A 15,908-nucleotide genomic window follows, 5' to 3' on the forward strand; every position below is an offset into this window, starting at 1 on the left:
GTAATCATAGTGCAATGGTCAAAACCAAGCAATTAATATAAATACAGCACTAGTAACTAACTATAAACTTTATTAGAATTACCTTATTAGAATTGGAATTTACCAGTTTTCCTATTAATGTCATTTTTGTTTTATGATTCCATCCAGAGTTCCATCATGTTTCCTGATTCTCACTTAGATATTTTGTAGAATGTCTCACCTTGTGTTTGCCCGGTGTTTTCTCATGTTAATATTGAAATTATGCATTTGGGGGCAAGATTGCCACACAAGTGATATGTCCTTCCTAAGTGCATTATATCAGAGGTAACAGGATGTCTGTTGTCTTTTTACTGGTGATATTACCATGATCACATGGTTAAAGTGGTGTCTGCTGAGCTGCTACACTATAAAATACTCTTTTTCCCTTTGAGATTATAAGTATTTGGGGAAGATGCCTTGAGACTATATAAATATTTGGTTTATTTTCAAGCTTTCTCCCACCAATTTTATCATCATCCATGGGTGGATCTTATCTGTAGTCAACAGTTATTTACCGTGGTGTTGTAATGGTGAGTTTGTATGTCCCTGATCCCTGTTACTTTTATTACTTGGAATTCTTCTGTAAGAGAGAGGTCTCTCTTCTATTATTTATTTATTTACTTATTTATGTCTGTATGGCTTATACACATTTATTTTATTCTGTGTTTTAATCCCAAACTGTCATTATTTTGTTGTTCAAATAATACCAGCATTCACCCGTAGTAGCTTTTTCTGGCTGGCCTCTGTCATTTCATCCTGCCCCATCCTTTGCTTTCTTTCTTACTTTCTGGCACAAGATGCTCCCGCCTGATCTTGTGTTTTGCCTTCTGCACACCTGGAATCAAGCACTTCTCCAAGGAACTCCAGTTTCTCTTATTGGAGTTTATATTTAGGAAACAAAATGTGAACACTAAGTTGGTCATTTTATTTTGATTCTATTATTTTTAAGAGTGCTACTAGGAGCAATATTATATTGTCACTATCTTCTTAGAATGCTTAACGAAATTCATATTTAGCTCCTATCTATAATGCATTATGGATTACTTTTTTCTTAGGATTATATTTCCTCTAAACTTATTTTGATCTTTTAAAATTGACAGATGTTGCTGATAAGATGATAGAAAATTATTTAGTTTGAAAGATTTATGAATTTCAGTAAACATTATATTTTACTTGATATTTACATGTTTTTTGCAGTTTTTAAGTCTAGTAATCTTTCTTCCCCAAGATTGAAAATGATACCATGAGTCATCTCACTGAATAGCCTTGTGGAAACAAAGTAGAATTTTAGGCATCCTTGAACGTATGTAGAACTTAGCCTATCTTCCCAGCCAACAGATGCTCCAAGTTTAGAATTATGTAAACTCTGGGAATAGATCCAGAGGTTCTCAAATGCATTTGCATGGTAAGATTTTCACATAAAAAGAAGTAGGAAAGTGTTATTTAAGCTGAATACCCTCCTGAATATATTCAGGAAAGATTTCTTGTTTGAGCTATATGGCCACATATCAGGCTTTTGTAAGCCACTTTCTTTTGGTCCAAGATTAAATTATTTGAGTATTATAGCAACTCTGTATGATTTGGTCTTTTGAACATGATATGAAAAGACTGAAAATGCCTGGTCTTAGTACTTTCCTGTTTGTTTATATCTAGCAATTTAATTTGCCAATTAACTTAGAAGTAGATAATCAATATAAAAAAAAAAGAGAGCCATGTGGATGTTTTGGAGTGTAGTAAATTGTAATATAGACCTACCTTTCCCAGGAATCTTTATCTGGATGCATAGACTACATCTGCTAATCCAAAGGGACTAAAAATACATTAATTTTATTTTTCATAGTAATTTTGACAGTAATATTCAGTGCTCATTATATGTAACACAAATAATTATAAGAATCCTTTGGAATATTATAGTTTCTCAAAAACTAAACAGGAAAGGAAACTTCCATTTTGGTCTAGTAATCGCACTTCTAGGAATATATCCCAGGAAATCAGAAATACCAGTCAGAAAGGATATATGCACCCTATGTTCATAGCACCACAATTTACAATAACCAAGATTTGGAAACAGCCTAAGTGCTCATCAGCAGATGAGTAGATTAAAAAACTGGTGGGGCATCTACACAATAGAATACTATGCTGATGTAAAAAAGAAAGAACTCTTATCATTTTGCAACAGAATGGATGGACCTGGAGAGCATTATGCTAAGCGAAATAATCCAGTCGGAGAAAGATAAATATCATATTATCTCACTCATTTGTGGAATATAATGACCAACATAAACTGATGAACAAAAATAAATCCAGAGATACAGAAGCATCAAACAGACCATCAAACCTCAGAGGGAAGGAAGGGGAAGGTGTGTGTGAGGCGGGAGAAGGTGAGGGGGGAAGAGGGTAAGAGATTAACCAAAGGACTTGTATGCATGCATATAGGAATAACCAATGGACACAGACAGTAGGGGGGTGAGGAAATATGCTGGAGGTTGTGGGCAGCCAGGGAGAGGTCAATGGGTGAAAAAGGAGATGTAATACTTCAAACAATAAAGAATTTAAATTAAAAAAGTAAACAAACAGAAAAGTACTAAGACCAGGCATTTTCAGTTTTCCTAGTAAAGCTCAAGATCTGATATTCCTTATATCATAAGGATATTGTAAAAAAATGGATATAATTATATATCTGCATAAGAAGAAGATCATGACCTGTTCAATTTTGCTATTAGTTTGCCATCTATTTACTTTTTAAAAGCTTTAGATAATCTATAAAAGAAGTATTAGTAAATGAAAGAAACAGAATGTCAAGGGATAAAATCATTATTAGAGTCATACTGGAGGCCTGATGCACAAAGATTTGTGCAAGAATGGGTCTTCCTTCCCCTGGCTGCCAGCACTGCCTTTGCTCCAGCTGGAGCCCCCTTTTCGCTCTGGCCTAGAGCCGCCTTTCCACCTTCCCACACTTCACAGAGGCCTGGAGTGGCTTGGGGTGGTGCGGAATGCCTTTGTCAACACCACGGCAACAACACAAGTGTACTAGGCTGCTCAGCACCTGTGTATGCAAATTAACCCACAATCTTCGTTAGGTTAATTTGCATACTCACTCCTGATTGGCTGGTGGGTGTCATGATGGTACTGTCAGTTTGCATCTTATTCTTTTATTAGTATAGATAATTAGAATTTTTATAGTAGCATGAAGTTGAACTTAAAATTCTAAGGAGTTACATATCTTTATTGAATGCAGAGTTGCAGTAGCTGTAACATCCCAATGTGGATAAACAAGAGTGTAGTGTTTTATTTAGAGACAGCATTGTCAGGAGAGATGTGCTGCAGGACAGTTCTGTTTGCAACCCAGGAGTCTCGTTAGTCCCCTTGTAAATCACCCAGGCTTGTAAAGAGGATGTTTGTGGGGGGTAATAAATTTTAAATAAGATTGGTAGTTAATTGGAGACAGAGTTAGTTTCCTGTGTTGGCTCTGTCAAGTACTTTAATAAACTATATAATCCTTTTCATTAAATTATGTTTTTAAGTACTTCCCAGGTTTTTTTTTTTTATTTTCATCATATCAAACTAGTACCAAACTGCACATAGTCACTTAGAGATATAGGTTTGGACATATTCTCTAATCAGCTTTAGGGAGATAAGGTGTCAGATCCTCTTTTCAAAGTTCTAAGCACACAATACCTGCTCTATGGCAAGTGCAAGAAATTAGAGGAGGAAGGGGCAACCGGAGCCTGTAAATCAAGAAAGAATTTTAAAGCCTCCTCAGAAAGCACATCTTTGAGGTGCTTAGTTCCTCTCAAATTGCACTGGTCCATTTCAGGTTTCTTCAAACTAACTTTTTAATTCTGGATTAAGTCAGACTAGGGCCCCTCAGGTTTTGATAGGTTGTGAAAATGTATCTATAGTTTTTGACTACTTTTCATCTATCTAACTATAATGTTAAAGTAGCTCAATCTTGGTTTTTATAAGAAACAGAAATCCCTTTGGAATGTTAGCTTTGTGCTATGTCCAATACCATATAGAATTAATTCCTCTTTTTGAGAAAACTAAGCAAAAATCCATTTTTCAAAGTAGTTCATTTTTTCAAGTACTCTTGAATTATTTTTCTTAGGGGCCAGAAGTATGAGACCTATTTTTCCTATAGTCTACTTTTAATCTATGTACTAACTTTTAATGTCATTTATGTAGGAAACTGAAAGTATATGCCCTTGATTCATAGAAAGCCTCTTGGATCAGTATTACTAAACCAGTAATACTCTTTGCTTCTTACTTTGGTCAGGGTGCTAACAAATTGATTATCTGGTTCTAAGTTCAAAAAAGATTAAATAATAATAAAAGTCAGAGAGAGTACCTTTTAAGAGGGTAAATTCATAAAATGTATGACTATATTAGCTATATATCTCAAGATTAAAAAATCTATATAATAAAAGCCTAAGTGACCTTTGCAGTGGAACAAGAACAACCAGTTGCTATATGCGCACTGACCACCAGGGGGAAGATGCTCAATGCAGGAGCTGCCCCCTGGTGGTCAGTGCAATCCCACAGGGGGAAGCAGGAGCCGAGCTCACAGCTGGTGAGTGCAGCAGTGATGGAGGAAGCCTCTCCCACCTCACAGCAGCACTAAGGAGCAGTGAGCAGGCAGGTGGTAAGGAGCAAGGGCTCCCAGACTGCAAGAGGGATGTCCACCTGCCAGCTTAGGCCTGGCCTGAGGTCCCCCTGACCCCTCAATGCGTCATTTTCATTCACCGGGCCTCTAGTAAATAAATGAACAAGCAAAAGAAAAGCAAGGGCAGGAACTGGCCTATGGATCTCTCTAACTGACTGTATTACTGGGCTAAAAAAATGAGAGAGAAAGACTTAGGTAAAGACATCTATTTTGACAACAGTAAGAGATGAAAGCTGACCACCTGACACTAGGAAAGTAAGGAAACACAGGAACATAGGAGTGGATTATTATGGAAACCTTTGCTATAGATGATACTTCATTTATTCTTAGAGAACATGCAGATGCTCATTATAATAATCTTGATTCATTAAGAAAAGTTTAGCTGGTATTTATTATTGCTTAAATAATAGAGTATGGGCAATATTTCTAACCTAATTGACAAGAAAAAATTAGTAATTTTAGCAATTTAAAGATAAGATTCTCTTATCTGAAATATTCAGTTGTGCAAAGCATCCTATTTCCTGGAAGTCTTTGAAAAATAAAGCTTCCCTTTTTAGTCAGGACCACCAGTCTCCCCAGTGAAATTTTAGTGCATACATGTTATTACCTTCATGAGCCAGAAAGCACATGTCTAGCCATGTCTTACAGTCATATGATTTTTTAAATAATAAAAACTTTTAAAGGGATATAGCGAGTGTAAAGATGCATATAGCCTGACAATTAGACAAAGAATCTAATCTCTTGGCAAGGTGAATATGAGGTGATCATCTTTAATTTGAGAGTCCATAAAGCACTTTGTTCTTTTTTGGATATGTAGACATCAAGAGCAAGTCTTGTTGAAATTTATTTTAGAACCATACATTATAAGCAAATTTAATTTTTATGTGCATTGAAAAATAAACCCTAATTAATTTATATATTTTTCTATTTCTTAAATTCTATACCATCCTACAGACCTCCTGTTGGTAACTTAGAACTCATCTCTAGGAACCAGTATGTTAAGGGTATCTCTCTGCAGCCCTTCACTATCTCTATATAGTTTTTTAATAAGCATTCTTTCTCCCTGGTGATTGACATATTCCAATGTAGGAAATTTAACAAGAGCCTTTAGCTATATTTGTCACAACTCTAGTTTGTCTTATTATCAATACTGATGACATTCCTAATCCAGAAAAATTAAGTTTATTCATTGATACAGCTAAGCATTAATATTTGGTGGTAACTATTGATAAAAACTAAATTATTTCTTCCAATTATAAAAGTGATATATGTCCTTTGCAAAAAGTATCAGAAATACAGAAAAGCATATAGATAAAAAGTAAGATCATCCTATAATACTTCTTCCAAAGACAGCCAGTTAACTTGGCGATATTTATTTTTCTGGGCTTTTTAATCTTCATGCCAGAAATATACATTTGTATTTTTTTTCCCCATAATATTTTATTATAATCTTGTTTGTAATATGCTTTTTAAAAAAAAAACACAAAAAACTTTCAAGTGAAATTGGCCAGTCACTCTTAAATGTACCATATAACCTGCTTTTAGGGGTATTTGTTCCTCTTGATTCTATCCTATCAGAGAGAGTAAGATAGAGAAGACATGAATGTGGTGAAGAGATGAAAAATTCCTACCGTCTTCAGCTCTAGGCTGAGAGGGTGTGATAGCACTGGCACCCGGGGACTGCATCTCATTCCGATGGGAGTTACTTCAAACTCTCATAAACTAAAACAACAGCGAGCAGAAACCTGCTGACACTGCCTAGTAGCCTGCCACCGCCTCATGTCTCAATGGCCACTGATAAATCGGCAAGGAAATTTTATAAATTGCATTAGATATTTGGAGACTGAACTGACATAATTACAAATTTGTCCGCTTTAGAAAGTATCAGTAAATGAGGTGAGGGCTGTGTGTGTGTATTTGTGTGTGTGTGTGTGTGTGTGTGTGTGTGTGTGAACATGTGGTGTTTTTTTATTTTGTCTTGGTATTTAGATTGTCTCATGGCAAGGGACTACTCTCGTCATTAAAAGTTTGATTACAACCAGCATTCCCATTTAGGAATGGAGCTCTTAACTATTCCAGACTGCTGTCAAGACCTTATTTTAAGTATGATGTTTTTCTTTTATGTGACATTTTCTGAGGTTTTGCCAAAAATGACATCAAACATATAATTCATTTGAGTGCCGACTTTCTTCAGCATCTTGCAGCACTTAATCAAATTTGAAAAAGATACTCTTTTCACAGTTTTATAGTGTAAACCTGTGAATATGTTGCATTAAAACTTTTTTTGGACAGGTTAATCCATGTGGCATTAGATTGATTTTTTAAAATGATTAATGCAGTATGCTGACAGTTTTAGATGGTTATAGTTTCAGAATTCTTCACATCAACTCCTGGCACATGGTACAGATGCAGCTCTTAAATATTAGCAATTTCTCATGCAAAAGGCAGATAATCCCTAAATTATACTAATAGCTACATTAAAGAATTTGAAATGCCAGAAAGAACAAAGAGAATAATAAAGTTCTCAGAACTAAGATGATGTCAAAATATTAAGAATCATTAAACATCTATTTTGAAGTACAAAAATAGTTTATATTGTTTTTTTAAGTGGCCACACCAGAGTGTAAGCTTATTTAAAACACTGCTGCAGTATATTTAAAATGTGAAAGTAGGCTTGCTTTAAGAAATACCCTGTGCATCAAAACCCTTGATCTTGAGTATGCTCTATTTACATTGCATACTTCTGTGCCGTTGTCACGGTTTGGGTTCTAAGTGGAACATCCAGTCCTACCCTTCCATTATGTATACGGGAAACCAAAGACCAGCCAATGAAGGGACTTACCCAGAAGCACACAGCAGATTAATAGGACTAGAACTCAGGTCCCCTGGCTTCCAGTCCAGTGCTCTTCCATGACTCTATTCTTCAATTTGATCCAACCTCGAGTAGATACAGTCTATAAAGTTTTAATTGGTATTTATTAAACTTCACTTTGGTTTTGGTGAGAATTCTTGTTTTTGAAACCCCTTAGTAAACCTAGAGTCTTTTAAAGAGCAAATTATTATCATGCTTATTGTGCCTTTTCAAAAACTAAACATAATTTTGGAATGGATGACAAAATTTTAAATGTTATAAAAAATCAGTTTCTGGCAACATGACAGAGTAAGAGTACAAACCGATCCTTCCACTGAAAACAACTAAAAATATTGGATATAACATGAAAATATCTTCTCATATGTTCCTATGAACTTAAAATAAAAAGAAAAACAAAATAAGGAATATTCAGACCAGGGAATAAGTAAATATATGAAGGAAGAGAAGTAAGTGGAGGACTAGATTGTAGCTTTAACCCTAATGACAATTGATAAACTGGGTGAACTGGGGCACTTTTTTGAAGTCTTACAATGGGGGAATATAAAGCCTAGGGCTTCCCAAGGTAGTAGTCGTCTAATAAAAGACTCTCCTATTTAGTTGGGGACTCAGAGATTTCACCCTTAGTGGCAGGGAGAATTAGCAATTAGCAGCCACCTCACTGTCATCAGAGGACTGCAGGAAAACTGCCTATATTGAATTATGGCACAGAATATTTTAGGGCAAGAGCATGTCCTAGGGACTGTAGCCACAAGGCAGCCTTCCCATCAGTTTGGAGCCCCAATTCACTGAGCCTGGGTGGCCTCAAAATTCTCCAGCCAAGAATTTAGTTGGAAATGATCCTGGATTCTTAGTGCCCCCAGAAGTCTGATACAAGGAAACATAAATCCTTTCAGGAGGAACCCACTTTTATTCCCTGTCCTTGAAGAAAGTACAAAAGAAAATGAGTAGCTCAGAATGAACACACACACACACACACACACACACACACACACACTCTCTCTCTCTCTCTCTCTCTCTCTCTCTCTCTCTCTCTCTCTCTCTCTCAGTTCAGACACCCTGACAAAAAAAACTATTAGAAGCAACAGACTACAAAATCAGATGCATAAATTCTCAAGATTTTATTAACCCTTGAATGTTAAAAACGTATTTATGTTTCAAGAAATACATTTAAAAATATAAAGAACAAGCAGATTTTAAAACAAAGGAAATCTAGAAATAAAAAATAATAGTTGATATTAAAAACTCAATAGGTTTTATAGCAATTTAGACTGCTAAAAAGGGCATTAGAAATCTTTTTGAAAACTCTTTTAAGACACTGGAAAACTAAAAGGAAGTGAAGAATTTCAAGGCTAAGAGCCAGTGAAGAATGGAAGTCCAGAGTTTGGGGCAACTCTTCCCCTTAGGAAAATTTGCTGAATTCATGGGGCACAGGGGTGGGGCTGAAAGGCAGTGCGGTGCTTTCAGCAGCCTCTTGGGGAAAGGGTTGAGGGAATGGGGGCTGGGCCTGGAAAGTAGATGTTTGTGACTACCTCTCGCTTTGGTTTGACTGCCTCAAGGCTTTTCTCTGTTAGTGCAGGTCAATTGGAAGTGGACAGGCCTGTATAGGTACAGCTTCTAGTCTTCTCGGTTCCTGAAATTAGATTAAGGTGATCCTGAATTGCTAGAGCCTTAGGGCACTGGCAGAAGCAAATGTAAATCATCAGTGGAGGAAAATACCATTTTAAATGTTAATTTTTTTTTTTAATAAACAATTTAGCAAATAGATTACCTGGCATACAATAAAAAATAGCCAGGCACACAAAAAGATATTATCAGCAACTAAAACCCAGCAGAAACAATCAATAGAACTCTAGAGGGACTCCAGATACTGAAATGATCAGAAACAGTCTTTAAAATAAATATCTTTACTTTGTTCTTGAAATTCAAAGACAATCCTAAGAAGTTGGAAAAGAGAACAGCAAATTAAATCCAAAGAAAGAAGGAGATAATTAAAAATAAGAGCAGAAATTAATGTTGTAGAAAACATACATAAAGTATAAGAATTACAAAGACCAATTCTTTTAAAAGACTAAATCACATTGTTAAAATTTTAGTGAAACTGTATGAAAAAGAAGGTGTAAATAATCACCAACAATTTTTAAAAAGACATAATTACAGATCCTACCAACACTAAAATGTTTTTAAGATGATATTATAAAAACCGTATGCAACTAAAAATTATTGCACCTTACCAAGACTAATCTAGGAAGAAGTAGGATTCTGAATATCACTCTTATTAGAGAAATCATATCTGTAACTTAAGACTTACACAAATAACACCAATCTCAATGAAACTCTTCCAGAGAATACAAAAAGAGGGAACACTTTTTCTCTTCGATTTATGAATCCAGTATAACCTTGATAATAAAACCTGGTAAAGATATTGCAAGAAAAGAAAATCATAAACCCACCTCCTTAAATTCTAAACAGAATACTAATATATCAAGTGAGGCAATATTTTCAATACATAATACATCCTGACAAATTTGGATTTATTTCAAGAATGCAAGTTTGGCTTTATATGCAAAAGCAACCAATATAATTTACCACAGTATTAGAATGAAGAGAAAAACCATTTTATCATTTTGATAGAAGGAGAAAGAGCATTTAATAAAATTCAACATGTGTTCATGATTTTAGTAAAACATTGTAACACAGTAGAAATAGGTCTGAACTGTTATAAAGGGTACCATAGGAAACAGACAGCAGATAACATGCATATGGTGTGGTGATATCCAGAATGAGTGAATGATGCACATTATTTCATTTTAAAAGATGTACTGTAGGTCTTAGGCTGCTGAACAAGGCAAGAATTCAAAATTAAACAGTTTAAAAAGCAAAGAACTGTTTTTGATCTCTGGTACAATTATATGCATACATGATCCAAAGGAATCTATGGATAAATTGTTAAAATTAATAAGTGAGTTTACAAGATAACTGTATATAAATGTATTGTAGAATACAAAAACCATTTGCATTGTCACAGCAACAAAATTTAAAAATGAGATTTAAAAAGAGATCTCATCTACATTAGCATAAGAAACTGTGAGATACGTTGGGGAAAATGGCACACAGATTTGTAAGACACAGAAAACTTCATAGAATGGCATTAAAAATTATCTTAAGAAGTGGAGAGATGTACCATATTTATGATTGGATAATACAGAACTGTACTATGCTGATTTTCCCAGACTTTTCTTTAAATTTCAATGCAGTTTTAATCAAAATTTAACACTGTAGAATCTGATGAGCTGATTTTAAAATTTATTTGGAAATCCAAGTAGCTAAGACACTCATAAAGGGGATGAAGACAGTAATCATTCTATCTGATATTATTATAAAGTTAAGTAATTATAATGGTGTGGGACTGGCATGTGACAGTCAGATAGATATATGCAATAGAACAGGGAGCCTATGAAGGTGGCCCTGAAAAGCAATGGGGAAAAGGGGAGTCTTTTCAAATGATGAGGCTACAACTATTAGGTGATTAACTTGAGGACAGAAAAATATTTGACCCCTAACTCACACCATACATGAAAATCAATTCCGTCCAGGTAGACCACAGATCTAAATATAAGAGACATAGTAATAAAACTTCTGGAAAACATTTTAGGAGAATGTCATTATGACTTTGATGTAGATATTTAACGACTAGGAAACAAAAAGAACTAATCATAAAAAAATTGTTTGCTAAGTTTTACTATATTAAAATCCTCTGTTCATCAAAAGACCCTGAAGTGAAAAGACACACTACAGAATAGTAGATATTTACAACATAGCCAGAATACTAAAGGACTATTATTAATTGATGAGAAAGATGACTCAAAGTAAAATGGGGGGGAGGGGGGAAGACTAATACTTATTTCACAGAGGAATATATTCAATATCCAGTAATCCTCAGAAAATTTCCAGGAAAACGCAAATTGAAGCCAATACTACACACCCACCAGAAGAGTGAGAGTATTAATTGCTACTGAGAATGTGGAATATTGGGACTCTTGTCCTCTGAAATTGGGAGTGTAAATTGATATAACCATTTCACAAAACAATAGGCATTTTTTGCCAAAGTTAAAATTATATATATTCTGTGATTCACTGATCTACTTTTAGGTACATAATCATCAGAAATGTATGCACACATACAAGATTTTCATGATTGTATTATCTGCAACAACCAAAAAGAAGAAACAGCACAAACATCCATCACCAATGGGATGGTTAAAAACTGTGGTAGATTCATACAATAGAATATTATATACCAATGAAAATCACAGCAATATGGACAAATATCACAAATATAGTGTTGAGCCAAAGAAGCTAGACACAAGAAATAGGTGATGTGATTCCATTTATATAAAATGGGAAAAAGTAGGCACAATTTAGAGTTTAGTAACACATGCTGAAGTGGTAACATTATGAAGAAAGGATGTGATTATCACAAAGGGTGGGATAGGAATTGCTTTTGTAGGGGAGAGTGAGATTCATCAGCAGCTGGGGTGAGCAACAGGAGTGCTTCCACAGGGCCAGTGGGGTTTGACCTCCTGATGGGTGTTCACTTTGTGCTGAATCATTGAGCTCTACATTTTAAATCTGTGCACTTTTTCAATGTGTGTATTACCTGTCACAATAAATACAAGATTAAACACACACACACACACACACACACACACACACACACACTGTGGAGATCCTAACAAAATTAAAAATATCTACCCACTAAATACTTTTATCCTTTGAGTTTCCAGTTTTGTATATTCCCCAACTCTTCTCAGCAGCCTTCTCCTGTCAGTCCCCTAACCATTGTTACCGGACTCAGTTGAATGACTATGGCAATAACAACTGCCATTTCATAAATGCTTACTATGTGCCAGGATCTATACTATAAGCTTTATATATGTTATTTACAGCCTTTTCTTGGTATCAATGGGGGATTTGTTCCGGGACCCCCACAAATACCAAAATCTGTGGATGCTCAAGTTCCTTATATAAAACATGATAGTATTTGCACAGAACCTATATTTGCATGAAGACTGCACCAGGGTATGTGTAAACATTACTTCATTCACGTGGATTCAATGTAGTGCTCAGTGCATGGCAAATTCAAATTTTGCTTTTTGCAACTCTCTGAGGGTTTTTCCTTAAGTATCTTCAGTCTGCAGTTAGTTAAATCTTGCAGGCCTGAAACCCGCAGATAGGGAGGACCGACTGCGATTTAATTCTCACCGTGACCATATGGAGATAGACATCACCATCCCCATTTTACAGAGAGGGAAATGGAAACTCGGAGAATTTATTGAGCCCATTTCACACCACCGTGGAGCTAGAAGAATCTTAGTGTGTGGGTCTTTCCATTGTGTTAACCTGCAACAGAAAGTCAGTGCTCTTTTCACTCTTCACCCTCTTCTCTGAAGGCATTGTCTCCTTTCCTCTCACGACTGAGAAAGAGTGCAATTGGAGTGTCATTTTCTTATACCTTTGGCAGTCCTTTTTATATAATATCCAAATATCAGATATGCCCAATAAAGGACTTCCCTTTCAGCCATGAAGTTATATTAATAGATTAATTTTACAAGATTTTCCATGTTAGCTTAACTACTTTCAAAAAGTTTACTAAGAAGCCAAGATATAAAATCGGGAGAATGTTATAATTTCTTTTGGATCCCAGTTTTCAAAAACCATTGAGACATCATGGTTAAGAACACAGCCTTTGAAGTCAGAAAAATCTTAAGTTTGTATTTTTATTGATATCTCTCTGCTTCTGTGTATTATATAATGTATCTATATATTTCTTAAGATCCTTGGTTACAACCAACTACAATTTAAGCCACAGGATAGGATACTGAGAGAACCCACAAAATGGAACAAAGCACCGAATAGCTATGCTTCAGAAGGGCAGGAAGACCAGAGGCCACTACAGCGTCTTGGGTACAAGAGCTCTTGGACTCTTTCTAGGATCTATCATCAGACACTCTTTCTAGTCTTCTTGAGCACCCAGCTTCTTTCTAGTCTTCTTGAGCACCCAGCTCTTTCTAGTCTTCTTGAGCACCCAGCTCCCAGGAGTTAGACAACTCATTGATTGACCACATATCACTTTGTCAAAGGGACAGGATTTGTTACCAGAAGAATGGATCAAAAAGCACACTACGCAAACAAAAACATACCTACAACACTTGGCCTCTCTTGGCCTCAGTTTTCTCATCTGTGAAATGGGTATGTTTATTTGTTTATTGTAAGGTTTAAGCATGTAAAGTATACAGTATTTTCATAAAGCTCTTTCTGCTTATATATGCATCTATTGTTCCTGTTTCTCTGGAGAACCTGACTAATACACCTTATAAGGACAAAATAGAGCACACAAAAATTTAATTTTCCCAGTGGACATAATTAGTAATAATTCAGAATCCTGAATATCGTTGACAGTTGCAAAACAGACCATAACCCACACCAAAAAACAATAGAAAATGGAATTCTTGATTTAGCAAATGATACTGTTTTTAAATCTTGAAGGTATCTACATATTATTTGACTAAACCACAAGAATGGGAATAAGCCCCATGGTATTAATATTTTTCTCAAATTTAACAAGCGTAATGCAATCTTACCTTGGATCTTTTCTGCTTGTTTCTTCATGGTTTCAGTTTAATGTCTTCCACTTTTTTTCGTACATGGTTGTATAACATTACTGCTGTGTTCTACAGAATATCTACCACAGTCCTGTTCACCTCTCTGCCCACCCAGCCCACCTCCATCCCTCAGTGGTTACATGTTGAACATGAGCAGTCATTCTTCCAGGGTTTGGAAAGCTCTTTGTGATTATTGAAAATGAATGGTGTTATATAAATGTCAGATTGTTTCATAACAGTTCTTAAAACAATGAGATAATGTCTGTTAAAGAATTTTAAGTTCCATGGAGAAATGCAGGACATAAAAACAAGTCCTTTTATGTGTTATATGCATGTATTTTTACTATACAACGCAACCCATTATAATATCCTTTAAAGGTATAAGTGTGTGTGTGTGTGTGTGTGTGTGTGTCACTAACTGAGTAAGAACTAAATAGATTTTGTTGTTTTATTTTATCATTTGAGTACACTAAATTTGTTACCATACTGTTTAATATAAAATTAGAAATCTAAAGCAGTCTCTTTTTAGGATTAAAAATAATCTTTTTTTCTCTTAATTTAAAGCTTTGTAACTTGTGCAATACTGGAATTACCCCTGTATATATTAGTGAATTTGTGAGGTTTATAAAAACTTCAATGAAGTCACTTATTTAAAATAATTCCCAAATCCTTTTTCTACCACTAAGCTTCAGGCCCACATTTCCAACTCCCGTTTAAATAAGTTTACTTAAAACTAATGGCAACCAAAAGTAAGTGTATTTTTCTCCCACAAAAACATGCCCCAGTCCTAATTTTCTACTGCTACTATTAATGCCACCATAGTTCTTCCAATGAGCCAAGCTAAAATAGTTTGGTATCACGCTTGGCTTCTTTACCCACCCGTTATCCCTAACCCAATAGACAATCCTATATTTTTTTTTACTTGCCCTTTCATGTCTCTTACCTCATTCATTCCTCTATGTATGTCTCTCACTACCTCCTCCTAAAATAGCTGATTCCTAATTGTTTTCCTCGTCTCTGGTGTTCCTCATTCCAGTTAGCCCTAGAGTTGCAGAGTTGACATATGGGCTTTAATCCTAGTTTCACCTTGTGTTGTTGTTTCCCTTAGAAAATGTACTTAAACTCTCCATTTCTCGGTTACTTCTTGAAGATAACTATCTCATGGGTTAATTCACTGTAGTAACTCACTAAGATGATGTATTGTTCTAGTCTGTACTTTATAGGGTCATTGTCCAAGAACCATTTAGCTAGCTAGTAAAAGAGATTTTTGTAAACATACAGTAGAATCTCATGAGCACCCAAAGACAGAACCAAAGAGTAGATAGAGAATGTGATCAGAAACTGAGGCTTAGTACGGTGCTCAATAAATGCTAGTTATTTTTATCTACCAAAATAAACTAAACAAAAAGAGAGGAAAAGATGTGTGGCAAAATGTTAAAAATTAGTGATTTTGCATAAAAATAAATGAATTTTATATTACTCTTCCACTTTTCTGTAAGTTTAAAATTATTTCAAACTAAATATATTAAAATGTAGTCTATTTAAAACATATATCCAAATTGATGAACTCATTTTTTTTCTTTTTTTTACTTTGTAAGGTATTTTAAACATACAGAAAAGTTCAAGGATTTAACTGACTTTTTCTCCATCTAATCATAATTTTTTTTTCTTAACATTATTCTTTCTCCACTTA

The 15,908-nt window shown here is 35.0% G+C and overlaps 1 protein-coding gene across 1 annotated transcript in view; it reads left to right on the forward strand.

Annotated features, from left to right (window-relative positions):
- The window catches only part of CWC27 (CWC27 spliceosome associated cyclophilin), a 140,766-nt gene that overhangs the window by 79,451 nt on the left and 45,407 nt on the right, over window positions 1–15,908 (forward strand). The window lies entirely within an intron of this gene.

This window comes from Pipistrellus hanaki (assembly GCF_964339955.1).
Source record: "Pipistrellus hanaki genome assembly, chromosome: 4".
Taxonomy (NCBI): Eukaryota; Metazoa; Chordata; class Mammalia; order Chiroptera; family Vespertilionidae; genus Pipistrellus; species Pipistrellus hanaki.